The sequence below is a fragment of the Phyllobates terribilis genome, unplaced genomic scaffold (genome assembly GCF_046119375.1).
Source record: "Phyllobates terribilis strain yellow unplaced genomic scaffold, ASM4611937v1 Scaffold_1__5_contigs__length_1240528914, whole genome shotgun sequence".
NCBI classification, from domain to species: Eukaryota; Metazoa; Chordata; class Amphibia; order Anura; family Dendrobatidae; genus Phyllobates; species Phyllobates terribilis.
This window is the reverse complement of record NW_027362761.1, coordinates 735,396,052-735,410,829: the sequence shown is the minus strand read 5'-3', so window position 1 is coordinate 735,410,829 and position 14,778 is coordinate 735,396,052.

Here is a 14,778-nt window from a genome sequence, read left to right as displayed (position 1 = left end):
ATATTTTGTCAGATATTTATGTTTCACTACTTCCATGCTCTTCACCTTCTTTTTTACTTCTCCCACACTTTCTCCTTCATCATCCTCAGCAGCAGCATCTTTTTCATCAACTTCTTCTTCACCTTATTCATCTTCTTCTTCTTCACCTTCTTCCTGTTATTCTTTTTTTTACATTCTTCATATTCTTCTTATTCAACTATTATTATTCTTCATATTCTACTTCTTCATCTTCTTCATATTCTTCTTCTTCATCATATTCTTATTTGTGACAGGCATTCCTGTAGTTGTTATCCCTAAAAGTTTGAAGATTACACCTTCCGTTCTGCCTGTCACAAAAGATTTACAACAGGATTTGTCCGTGTTCAGCTTGGCCTGCAGCAGCAGGTCTTTTCCAGGGGCACCACGAGGAGGAACGGACTCACCCCCATACACTGCTTAGTCTTCTTCTGCTTATAATTTAGATAATATCTTTTGCTCTGATTTTTAGTATTATGCTTAATGTTCTTTTGCTTTTTGTTCTGCAGCTTCTTGTTCTTCTGCTTCTTGGTTTTCTGTCTCTTGTTCTTCTGTATCTTGGTGGTTGTCATCTTGTTCTTTGTCCTCTTGGTCATCTTCTTCAGGGTCATCTTCTTGGTCTTCTTCGGGGTGGTCTTCAGGGTTGTCGTCTTCAGGGTCGTCATCTTCGGGGTCCTCGTCTTCTTCGGAGTGGTCTTTAGGGTCGTCGTCTTCAGGGTCGTCATCTTCGGGGTCCTCGTCTTCTTCGGTGTGGTCTTCAGGGTCGTCGTCTTCAGGATCGTCGTCATCGGGGTCCTCGTCTTCTTCGGGGTGGTCTTCAGGGTCGTCGTCTTCAGGGTCGTCGTCTTCGAGGACCTCATCTTCTTCAGGGTGGTCTTCAGGGTCGTCGTCTTCAGGGTCGTCGCCTTCGGGGTCCTCGTCTTCATTGGGGTGGTCATCAGGGTCGTCGTCTTCAGGGTCGTCGTCTTCGGGGTGGTCTTCAGGGTCGTCGTCTTCAGGGTCGTCGTCTTCGGGGTCCTCGTCTTCTTCGGGGTGGTCTTCAGGGTCGTCGTCTTTGGGGTCCTCGTCTTCTTCGGGGTGGTCTTCAGGGTCGTCGTCTTTGGGGTCCTCGTCTTCTTCGGGGTGGTCTTCAGGGTCGTCGTCTTCAGGGAGAATCAGAGTGATTACCAAAAACCATTTCAAAGAGCTTGAACTTGGAAATATAGCAAAAGGTACAAGAAGGCTGAGGAACTGCCGAGAACCAGCTGACGGTACTGGAACCCGGATGGGTAGCAGAAAGTACAAGAGCCAATGGAACTACCGAGGACCAGCTGACGGTACTAGAACCCGGTTACTAAGCAGGAGGTACCTGCGCCAGAAAGCACTACCAAGGACCAGCAGACGTTGGTGGAACTCGGATACCGAGAAGGAGGCACCTAAGCCAAAGGCACTCCCGAGAACCAGATGACGGTACTGGAACCCGGATGATTAGCAAAAGGTACACAAGAAAAGAAAAATAGAAAAGCCGCGAGCCGGCCGGAGTTACCGAAACCCACAGTCCTTCAGGGGGTGCTTGTCCTATTGGCACTATGGAACCAGCCTTCATTACCAGATCCCGCAGCCCACATAGGAGTCACCTAAACTGCAGGCACCATAGAGTCGGCTAACCCGACCGCAACACGACAGAACAACTTATTGGAGGCAAAGTGACGTTGACACTATCTGGAAACAGCTGGCGTGCTGGAACCAGGCTGGGCAGGAGGGAGTACCCATGCCAAAGACACTGCCGAGAACCAGCTGACGGTACTGGAACCCGAATGGGTAGCAGAAAGTACAAGAGCCAATGGAACTACCGAGGACCAGCTGACGGTACTGGAACCCGGTTACTAAGCAGGAGGTACCTGCGCCAGAAAGCACTACCAAGGACCAGCAGACGTTGGTGGAACTCGGATACCGAGAAGGAGGCACCTAAGCCAAAGGCACTGCCGAGAACCAGCTGACGGTACTGGAACCCGGATGGGTAGCAGAAGGTACACATGAAAAAAAAGTAGCAAGTCCGCGAGCCGGCCGGAATTACCGAAACCCACAGTCCTACAGGGGGTGCTTGTCCTATTGGCACTATGGAACCAGCCTTCATTACCAGATCCCGCAGCCCACATAGGAGTCACCTAAACTGCAGGCACCATAGAGTCGGCTAACCCGACCGCAACACGACAGGACAACGTATTGGAGGCAAAGTGACTTTGACACTACCCGGAAACAGCTGGCGTGCAGGAACAAGGCTGGGCAGGAGGGAGTACCCGTGCCAAAGACATTGCTGGGAAACAGCTGACGGTACTGGAACCCGGATGGGTAGCCGAAAGTACAAGAGCCAATGGAACTACCGAGGACCAGCTGATGGTACTGGAACCCGGTTACTAAGCAGGAGGTACCTGTGCCAGAAAGCACTACCAAGGACCAGCAGACATTGGTGGAACTCGGATACCAAGAAAGAGGCACCTAAGCCAAAGGCACTGCCGAGAACCAGCAGACGGTACTGGAACCCAGATGGGTAGCAGAAGGTACACATCAAAAAAAAAGCAGCAAGGCCGCGAGCCGGCCGGAGTTACCGAAACCCACAGTCTTACAGGGGGTGCTTGTCCTATTGGCACTATGGAACCAGCCTTCATTACCAGATCCCGCAGCCCACATAGGAGTCACCTAAACTGCAGGCACCATAGAGTCGGCTAACCCGACCGCAACACGACAGGACAACGTATTGGAGGCAAAGTGACGGTGACACTACCCAGAAACAGCTGGCGTGCTGGAACCAGGCTGGGCAGGAGGAAGTACCCGTGCCAAAGACACTGCCAAGAACCAGATGACGGTACTGGATCCCGGATGGGTAGCAGAAAGTACAAGAGCCAATGGAACTGCCGAGGACCAGCTGACGGTAATAGAACCCGGTTACTAAGCAGGAGGTACCTGTGCCAGAAAGCACTACCAAGGACCAGCAGACGTTGGCGGAACTCTGATACCGAGAAGTAGGCACCTAAGCCAAAGGCACTGCCGAGAACCAGCTGACGATACTGGAACCCGGATGGGTAGCAGAAGGTACACATGAAAAAAAAAGTAGCAAGGCCGCGAGCCGGCCGGAGTTACCGAAACCCACAGTCCTACAGGATGCGCTTGTCCTATTGGCACTATGGAACCAGACTTCATTACCAGATCCCACAGCCCACATAGGAGTCACCTAAACTGCAGGCACCATAGAGTCGGCTAACCCGACCGCAACACGACGGGACAACGTATTGGAGGCAAAGTGACGTTGACACTACCAGGAAATAGCTGGTGTGCTGAAAGCAGGCTGGGCAGGAGGGAGTACCCATGCCAACGACACTACTGGGAAACAGCTGGCGGCACTGGAACCCAGGGTAAATACTAAAAACAGAGAGGAACCAGAGGTGTAATTGGAGCAAGTTTTAAATTAGTACTAGTAGTGGATGTGGACAGAGCAGAAGAATTTGCCGGACACACAGCAGGGGAACAGCTGACGTTACTGAACCCCAATAACACTGAGCAAGTGTTGACTATGCAAACGGCACTTCTGAGCAGCAACTGGCGGTGTTGGAGCTCAGGGATAATACTGAAAACAGAGGCGCCAGAGGTGTAATTGGAGCAAGTTTTAAATTAGTAGTAGTGTGAATGTGGACAGAGCAGGAGATATTGCTGGGCACACTGCAGGGGATCAGCTGACGTTACTGAACCCCAATAACACTGGACCAAGAGTTGACTGTGCAGACGGCACTTCTGAGCAGCAACTGGCGATGTTGGAGCTCAGGGATAATACTGAAAACAGAGGAGCCAGAGGTGTAATTGGAGCAAGTTTAAAATCTGTAGTAGTGTGGATGTGGACAGAGCAGGAGATATTGCCGGGCACACAGCAGGGGATCAGCTGACGTTACTGAACCCCAATAACACTGGACCAAGCGTTGACTGTGCAGACAGCACTTCTGAGCAGCAACTGGCGGTGTTGGAGCTCAGGGTAAATACTAAAAACAGAGTGGAGCCAGAGGCCTAATTGGAGCAAGTTTAAAATCTGTAGTGGTGTGGATGTGGACAGAGCAGGAGATATTGCCGGGCACACAGCAGGGCATCAGCTGACGTTACTGAACCCCAATAACACTGGACCAAGCATTGACTGTGCAGATGGCACTTCTGAGCAGCAACTGGCGGTGTTGGAGCTCAGTGTAAATACTGAAAAAAAGAGGAGCCAGAGGTCTAATTGGAGCAAGTTTAAAATCTGTAGTAGTGTGGATGTGGACAGAGCAGGAGATATTGCCGGGCACACAGCAGGGGATCAGCTGACGTTACTGAACCCCAATAACACTGGAGCAAGTGTTGACTGTGCAGACGGCACTTCTGAGCAGCAACTGGCGGTGTTGGAGCTCAGGGATAATACTGAAAACAGAGGAGCCAGAGGAGTAATTGGAGCAAGTTTTAAATTAGTAGTAGTGTGAATGTGGACAGAGCAGGAGATATTGCCGGGCACGCAGCAGGGGATCAGCTGACGTTACTGAACCCCAAAAACACTGGACCAAGCATTGAGTGTGCAGACGGCACTTCTGAGCAGCAACTGGTGGTGTTGGAGCTCAGGGTAAATACTAAAAACAGAGTGGAGCCAGAGGCCTAATTGGAGCAAGTTTAAAATCTGTAGTGGTGTGGATGTGGACAGAGCAGGAGATATTGCCGGGCACACAGCAGGGGATCAGGCGACGTTACTGAACCCCAATAACACTGGTCCAAGCGTTGACTGTGCAGACGGCACTTCTGAGCAGCAACTAGCGGAGTTGGAGCTCAGGGTAATTACTGAAAACAGAGTGGAGCCAGAGGTGTAATTGGAGCAAGTTTAAAATCTGTAGTAGTGTGGATGTGGACAGAGCAGGAGATATTGCCGGGCACACAGCAGGGGATCAGCTGACGTTACTGAACCCCAATAACACTGAACCAAGCATTGACTGTGCAGACGGCACTTCTGAGCAGCAACTGGCGGTGTTGGAGCTCAGGGTAAATACTGAAAACAGAGGAGCCAGAGGCCTAATTGGAGCAAGTTTAAAATCTGTAGTAGTGTGAATGTGGACAGAGCAGGATATATTGCAGGGCACACAGCAGGGGATCAGCTGATGTTACTGAACCCCAATAACACTGGACCAAGCGTTGACTGTGCAGACGGCACTTCTGAGCAGCAACTGGCGGTGTTGGAGCTCAGAGTAAATACTAAAAACAGAATGGAGCCAGAAGCCTAATTGGAGCAAGTTTAAAATCTGTAGTAGTGTGGATGTGGACAGAGCAGGAGATATTGCCGGGCACACAGCAGGGGATCAGCTGACGTTACTGAGCCCCAATAACACTGGACCAAGCATTGACTGTGCAGATGGCACTTCTGAGCAACAACTGGCGGTGTTGGAGCTCAGAGTAAATACTAAAAACAGAATGGAGCCAGAAGCCTAATTGGAGCAAGTTTAAAATCTGTAGTAGTGTGGATGTGGACAGAGCAGGAGATATTGCCGGGCACACAGCAGAGGATCAGCTGACATTACTGAGCCCCAATAACACTGGACCAAGCGTTGACTGTGCAGATGGCACTTCTGAGCAGCAACTGGCGGTGTAGGAGCTCAGGGATAATACTGAAAACAGAGGAGTCAGAGGTGTAATTGGAGCAAGTTTTAAATTAGTGGTAGTGTGAATGTGGACAGAGCAGGAGATATTGCCGTGCACACAGCAGGGGATCAGCTGACGTTACTGAACCCCAATAACACTGGACCAAGCGTTGACTGTGCAGATGGCACTTCTGAGCAGCAACTGGCGATGTTGGAGCTCAGGGTAAATACTAAAAACAGAGTGGAGCCAGGGGCCTAATTGGAGCAAGTTTAAAATCTGTAATAGTGTGGATGTGGACAGAGCAGGAGATATTGCCGGGCACACTGCAGGGGATCAGCTGACGTTACTGAACCCCAATAACACTGGACCAAGCGTTGACTGTGCAGATGACACTTCTGAGCAGCAACTGGACGTGTTGAAGCTCAGGGATAATACTGAAAACAGAGTGGAACCAGAGGTGTAATTGGAGCAAGTTTTAAATTAGTAGTAGAGTGGATGTGGACAGAGCAGGAGAATTTGCCGGACACACAGCAGGGGATCAGCTGACGTTACTGAACCCCAATAACACTGGACCAAGCGTTGACTGTGCAGACGGCACTTCTGAGCAGCAACTGGCGGTGTAGGAGCTCAGGGATAATTATGAAAACAGAGGAGTCAGAGGTGTAATTGGAGCAAGTTTTAAATTAGTAGTAGTGTGAATGTGGACAGAGCAGGAGATATTGCCGGGCACACAGCAGGGGATCAGCTGACGTTACTGAACCCCAATAACACTGGACCAAGCGTTGACTGTGCAGACAGCACTTCTGAGCAGCAACTGGTGGTGTTGGAGCTCAGTGTAAATACTAAAGACAGAATGGAGCCAGACGCCTAATTGGAGCAAGTTTAAAATCTGTAGTAGTGTGGATGTGGACACAGCAGGAGATATTGCCGGGCACACAGCAGGGGATCAGCTGACGTTACTGAACCCCAATAACACTGGACCAAGCATTGTCTGTGCAGACGGCACTTCTGAGCAGCAACTGGTGGTGTTGGAGCTCAGGGTAAATACTGAAAACAGAGAGGAGCCAGAGGCCTAATTGGAGCAAGTTTAAAATCAGCAGTAGTGTGAATGTGGACAGAGCAGGAGAATTTGCCGGACACACAGCAGGGGATCAGCTGACTTTACTGAACCCCAATAACACTGGACCAAGTGTTGACTGTGCAGACGGCACTTCTGAGCAGCAACTGGTGGTGTTGGAGCCCAGGGATTACAGTTCAGGTGGTAGAAACATGAACACAACAGGAGACCTGGATACTGTTGCCAACCAATTATTTATTCTGGAAGAGGACTGGCAAATTCATGCGAGATCCAGGCCTTGTTCATTTTCTGAAAAGTAAGCCGGTCAACGTTATCGGAGGATAGGCGCATTCGACGGTCTGTTAGTACACCACCTGCGGCACTAAAGACGCGTTCCGATAATACACTAGCAGCAGGGTAAGCCAGCACCTCCAATGCATACTGGTTAAGCTCTGGCCATGTATCCAGCTTAGAGACCCAAAACTTGAAGGGGGAAGAGCTTTCTGGGAGTACACTGAGAGGGCAAGACATGTAGTCTGTCACCATCTGACGGAAACGTTGCCTCCTGCTGACTGGAGCCGTCTGTGATGGTGTAGACATTTGTGGCGGGGACACAAAACATTGCCACATTTGGGCCATACTGGTCTTGCCTTGTGCTGAGGCCCTGCTTCTGCTCCCTCTTTGTGCAGAGCTTCCTCCACTGCCTCGACGCACTGAGCTGCTTTGTAAAGCACTAGCAGCACTGCTCTCGGGTGGAATGGAGAATATGATGGAATGCACCAGTGCATCTTGGTACTCCCGCATTTTACGCTCCGGGTTCAACAGTGTTATGAGGCTTTGTAAGTTGTCCCGGTAGCGAGGATCTAGGAGGGTGGACACCCAATAATCAGCCGTGATGAGAATGTCGGCGATGCTGCGGTCGTTTCTCAGGCACTGCAGCATGAAATCAACCATGTGCTGCAGACTGCCAACTGGCCAAGAAACGCTGTCCCCTGCTTGAGGCGTGATCTCTGCCTGCTCTGCATCACCCCACCCTCGCTCTAGATACTGACTACTAGAGCATTGTGTACCTCCCTCCTCTGGACAGATGTCTTCCTCCTCCATTGACTCCTCCTCATCCTCCTCACAAAGTGTCCCCTGCCTAGGCCTTTGTGAGGAACCACGTTGCGCAGACTGTACAGAAGCAGATGGCATTTGTGACTCCACCATCCTCCACCTCTTCCAAAACCTCCTCCCTTAGTGCTTACAGTGTTTTTTCAAGCAGGCAGATAAGGGGGATAGTCATGCTGACTAGGGCATCATCAGCACTCGCCATCCGTGTGGAATAATCGAAGGCAAGCAAAACGTGGCAAATGTCCTTCATAGAGGCCCACTCAGTGGTGGTGAAGTGTGAACGGCGCGCACTGCGACTTGTTTGCGCCTGCTGCAACTGGTACTCCAGTACTGCTGCCTGCTGCTCACACAACCTCTCCAACATATGTAACGTTGAATTCCACCTGGTGGGTAGGTCACATATGATGCGATGTTCCAGAAGGCGTAATCGGCGCTGCAGAGCTGCAATGCGCGATCTTACGTTGCTGGAACGCCGCAAGTGAGCGCACTCTATGCGGACCTTGTGCAGCAGTGCATCAAGATCCGAATAGTCCCTCAAAAAACTCTGCACGACCAAGTTGAGCACATGTGCCAGACATGGGATGTGAGTGAGGTTGCCTAGGCCTAGAGCTGCCACCAGATTTCGGCCATTGTCACACACTACCATGCCTGGCTGGAGATTCACTGGCACAAACCACAGGTCGCTCTGCTGCTTGATGGCATTCCAGAGCTCCTGCACTGTGTGAATTCGATTCCGTGTTGACGGCCTGTTGACGTTTGGCCACGGCTCATATCGGTCGTAACAGGTAACCGTTCACGGGTCGATGTGGAGGTAGACCGTGACGGCTCCTGCAGCGCTGATTCAGAGGAACTTGAGTATGAGGAGGAGTCAATGTCTACAGACTGGATTCCTGCAATCCTTGGAGTTGGCAGAACATGTACAGCGCCACTCTCAAGATCTGTACCCGGCTCCACAAAATTTACCCAATGGGCAGTGAGGGAAAGGTATCGTCCCTGTCCATGCTTACTGGTCCACGCATCAATGGTCAGGTGGACCTTGCTACTGACGGCGTTTTGTAGCGCATGTTTAATTTTCCCCTCCACATGCTGTTGCAGGGCAGGGACGGCTTGCCTGCTGAAATAAAAGCGGCTGAGCATGTTGTATTGTGGCATTGCCAATGCCATCAAGTTACGGAAGGAGTCAGTCTCCTCCAGCCTGAATGATAGCATTTCAAGGGCCAGTAGTTTTGCAATGCTAGCATTCAGAGCCTGTGCTTGGGGGTGGTTTGCCGAGTATGGGTGCCTTTTCTCCCATTCCTGTGCTAACGATGGCTGTAGACTGGCCTGGGAGTGTAAGGATGACAGGGAACATGGTGCTGTGGGTGGAATTACACTGTGTCTCTGTACAACAGTGCCAGAGGTTCTTCCATGGCGATCCTGTGAGGAAGAAGAACCAGCTGTGTGTGAGCTGGAGGAAGAGGCTACAACACGAGCTGATGAGGTGGTAGGTGGCGCTGTAGGTTGGCCTAGGTCTTCAGTGTGTCTTTGTAACTCCACCACGTGCTGGTCCGCACATGTTTCCACATATTTGTGGTATTGAGGTTGCTGACACTTTTCTCTCTTTTCACCTTCTGATTACATCTTGCATTTGACAAAGCAAATGTCATCTGCAACTGTGTCAAAAAAGGACCAGGCACTGCAAGTCTTGGGAGCACCCGTTTTGGGTTTTGGAAGAGGCATGCTCCTAATGGGTGCCGAAGTGGAAGCTACAGGCAACCAAGTCTGCCCCCTTCCTCTCCCTCCTTTTTGGGCCATTCGAGGAATCTCTTCCTCAGAGCTGCTCCCACCACCTTCCTGTCCCTCACGCCATGATGGGTCAAGGACCTCATCATCTACACCACCCTCTTCAAACAACTGCTTCTCCTGGGTAGTCTAGACAGCACAGTACGCACCAGAAAGTGGCACCTGAGTCTCATCATCAGATGCGTACTGAGGTGTGCTGCTGACCATAGGCACTGGCCCACCCGCCTCTTCAGATTCAGAGAGACAAAACGGTTGCGCATCACTGCATACTACCTCTTCTTCAAATCCTAGAATTCTGCTTGGCTGGCCCCCTCTTTCCAAGCCAAGAGATTCAGAGAACATTAGAGATGGCTCCTGTCCAGGGCTCTCTGACTGCCTGGGCAATTTGGCAGGTGGTGAAGAGACAGATGGGTGCTCTTTAGTGCTCAGGACCTGAGAGGATCTGGAACTAATTGAAGTCGATGCGTTAGCTGCCATCCATCCGACAACGGCTTCAATTTGGTCCTCCCGCAACAGTGGGGTATGGCGAGCTCCTACAAAGCTGCGCATCAAGGACTGTTCCCTGGTAAAACTGGGGGATGCTGAGTCACTTATGCGCGAAGCAGGCACAGAATCCCCACGTCCTCTCCCTGCAGGCACAGAATCCTCATGTCCTCTCCCTGCAGAAACTCCACGCCCACGCCCACGACCACATGCCTTACTCCCTGCCTTCTTCATCTTGGTAGACTGATAAAGATAGGCAGAAAAGTAGTAAGGGCTTAGTGTGCTTATTCCTGAACAGCTGCTAACAGGTATAAGAAACACTAATTTTATAAAGAGTGGACTAGACTTTAATATGAGCTAATGTGGCCTACACAACTGTAAAGTGGAGTGTTTGGCGAACTTTATTTAGGTTTTTTTTGTCACAAAAAGACACTGGATGTGCCCAAAGATGTAATACCGATAGTATCACAAACTTTTTGTAGCTATTACAATGCAGGAAGGTAACCTACAATGCAATAGATGAGGCTACAAAAAATAGGTATTAGTATTAGCTAATCTGGCTGGGACTGCAGGGCACAAGGCTGCAGAAAGGCTCCTCTATCTACTACTATATAGTGTGTTTGGAACCAATCTAGCTGGATACGGATGGAACCACCACACTAATAGCAGAAATCAGGAAAAATGAGCAATTAGCAAAAAAGGACAATGTATGAGGCAGTGACACACGCTGAGCGGACTACAGCCAGACGTGGCTGCAGCACACACTACAGCGTGAGCTGCACTCACACACAGAGACCTCGCAGACAGCCGTGAACAGTACAGAGCACTGTGCACTAGCGCTGCAAGGCACAGCGGTTTATAAAGTAGCTTGGGTAAAGCACAATAGAGCAAATAGGTAGCTAAAACTGTCCCTCAGAACAGCAGCGTCCTATCCCTAACTGAATTCACAGCAGAGTGAGCCCAAAATGGCGGCGGCGGCTTTTATAGTGCATCATGACATCATTTCAGCAGCCAATCACAGCCATACCATTAGTTAACATGCCTAACATGCCACAGGATGTGCCCACACTTTTTAGGATCCTCATTGGCTGAATAAAATCACACTGGCTCATTGCATTATGGGAACTTCCGATTCCGGTATCTGATATTCTAAAAGTATCGGAACTCAGTATCGGAATTCCGATACTGCAAATATCGGTCGATACCCGATATTTCAGTATCGGAATGCTCAACACTAGTCGCTATTAAAAGTCATGTTTTAAAACCTTTCTTTATTGCTGCGGATGCTGTGGATGCTGGATTTTCTTCTTTCGTGTTGTCATTCTGGAAGACCCAGCCACGACCCATCTTCAAAGCCCTTACTGAGGGAAGGAGGTTGTTGGCCAAAATCTCGCAGTACATGAACCCATCCATCCTCCCTTTAATGCAGTGAAGTCATCCTGTCCCCTTTACAGAAAAGCACCCCAAAGTATGATGTTTAACCTGCCATGCTTCACGCTTGGGACGGTGTTCTTGGGGTTATACTCATCCTTCTTCTTCCTCCAAACACTGCGAGTGGAATTGATACCAAAATGTTTTGGTCTCATCTGACCACATGACCTTCTCCCATCCTCCAGATGGTCATTGGTGAACTTCAAACGGGCCTAGATATGTGCTGGGCCTTGCGTGCCCTACAGGATTTCAACCCATGACGGCGTAGTGAGTTACTAATGGTAATGTTTGAGACGGTAGTCCCAGCTCTCTTCAGGTCATTGACCAGATCCTCCCGTGTAGTTCTAGGCTGATTCCTCACCTTTCTCAGAATCATCCGTACTTGAAAGGCGAGATCTTGCATAGAGCCCCAGACCGCGGAAGATTGACAGTCATATTGCTTTTCTTCTATTTTCTAATAATTGTACCAGCAGTTGTTGCTTTCTCACAAAACTGCTTGCCTATTTTCAGCTTTATACTCCTGTTTTTGATGAGACTTGATCATTACGTAAGGACAACATCTGCAAGGAGTTTTTATGTTCTCCCCGTGTTTGCATAGGTTTCCTCCGGGTTCTCCGGTTTCCTCCCACGCTCCAAAGACATACTCATAGGGAATTTAGATTGTGATTCCCAATGGGAACAGCAATGATAACGTATGTAAAGTGCTGCGGAATATGTTGGCGCTATATACAATTAAAGATTATTATTATTAAGTTATACTTACCCTATTTACTTACAAGTATTGTATTGTTATATAATCATCCACATTATCCTCCCTATCCTGTTGGGAAAAGTACATTTGATACCATGTTATCCCTGTGATGTATTTATTGTCTCAATTTTTTTTTTTCTGTTGTGTTCCCTTTCCTCTTTTTTTAATTTCTATGATGTTTTTTGTATTATACTGTAGTCTGATGAAGGATGAAGTTGTACGACTAAAACGTTACTTTTTGTGGATTGCATTTCATGAAACCTTTATGGAACTTCATTTACATGATTAAAAATACATTCATTGCAAATTAGAATGTATCTTTATGCCTATTGTCCTGTAGCCCATATCAGCCTAGTGCAGGCCTACAATGTTTTCCCTGGTGTCCTTAGACACCTCTTTGGTCTTGGCCATGGTGGGGAGGTTGAAGTGTGATTTATTCAGTGTGTGAACATGTGTCTTTTATACAGGTAACGAGTTCAAACAGGTGCAAATAATACAAGTAATGAGTGCAGAGTAGGAGAGTTTCTAAAAGAAAAACTAACAGGTCTGTGAGAGCCAGAATTCTTGCTGGTTGGTAGGTGATCAAATACGTATTTCATGCGATAAAATGCAATTTTATTATTTAAAAATCATACAATGTGATTTTCTGTTTTTACTTTTTAGATTCTGTCTCTCACAGTTGAAGTGTACCTACAATAAAAATTGCAGACCTCTCCATTCTTTGTAGGTGGGAAAACCAACAAACTTGCAAATTCGGCAATGTATCAAATATTTATTTTCCCCACTGTATCAGCAACCACAGGTGAACCATCCAGCCAAGTCCAGTCATACCTAACCTGTGTCCTTTATCAGGCAGATAACCAGTTCCCCGATACCATCAATTACTGGGTCAATAATTTGGAACAGTGGCAAGAACTTCCCCAGTTTGCCATGGTTGTTCCATCATGTCCAGCATCCAGTGACATATCAGAGAGGGTATTCAGTGCAGTGTAGCCGGTGGATTTGTCACAAAACCTGGCAACATGAATCAGGCATAAATTAGTGCAGACTTTCCTGCACTGACAGGTTAGGCCAATGAGTATATTAGCGATCCCATGTGTCTGCCTGCCTGACAGTTGACTGATGTTTACACCTTTCTGCTGTTGCCAGTGCAGAGCATGGACTGACTATCCATCATGCCATCTATACTGTAGTAATATTTGTGCAGGGGCTCCCGTTGCTGGCCCTAAATTTCAAAGCTTCTCCTTCCTTGCCCCATCCTAACTCTCTACTATGCTACTCTTGCCACCACAACTGCACAGCCACGCCAGCCACACAACTCCTGGCTACCCACTGTGTTTCATAGCACATGACTATTCTATTAATGTTAGGAAACATACTCGTGTTTTTGTACCCTCAAGAAAAAGCTCTGATAATAGGGCTAATTTTGGAAAAGGCTTAATGACAACAAGACAGACCTTCTTCATGTTGTAAACAGTGCCACTGTTTTGTCCCTAGAAATAAGGCAAGAATTTTTGGATGGCTTGTTAAAAAGCCTTTGTAATTGCCTGAGCAATTTGGAATTAGCAAAGCTGCAGCTGACCACAAAAAAAGGGATAACTTCTGGTTTAGAGGCCATTACTTTTTCACATTCAAAAGAGTACAGTACCCTTTTTTGTCTCCCTATTAAAGGAATAATTTTTGGACGGCTTAGGAATAAAAGTTGCTGCATCTTCATTAAGAACACAAATATCAAACTCTGGCCCGTTGGCCAAATCTGGCTCACGAGAAAATTATATTTGGCCCACGACGTCTGCATCTCCCGGCATTGCACTTTTAACGTATTAGCATCCTGGATATCAATACAGTTGCAAACAATGATATAATGAAAGAGGGAGCTGTCCACTCCTCCCCCATCATTCTCCCTCTGCATCTGATGTCTCAGTGCAATGATGTCACTATTTTGTGCCTGCTGTGCAGTAGATTGACAATAAATGGCTTCACCCAACCAATAACCAGGAGTAGAGAAAAAGGTTTTTTTGTTATCATTCATATTCTTTGAAACAAGAAAGCAAAAATTCTACCGGGGTATGTAAACTTTTGAGCACAACTGTACATAATAAAAAACAAGTACAATAATCTTAGACAATAGAAGTCACCGACTGCTACAGGAGGAGAGAGGACCCTGCCCACGAGGGCTCACAATCTACAATTATGTGTTTATTTTCTTCTAAGATCTGTTAATTAAAATATGGACTTTTTTCATGGGACAATCCCCTTAAGTTTGTTCCATACTAAATGGTTCATCGCTATATTTGCTGATAAGAAAAAATGTTCTCATTTGTTTTGTAGTTGCAAAACTCTCTATACTCCCCAAATAGGCATACAAGCTCAAAACGTGTTCAATTGAATCAAGGAGGGAGTTCACAGTGTTCTGCACATATTTTCCAGACAATTAGAGGTTTTTTAATTATTTGATTCATTCAATATTATTCGCAGCAAATTGAATTTGTGGGAGAGAATTGGCAAAGCCAGAAATAGGTGTCAT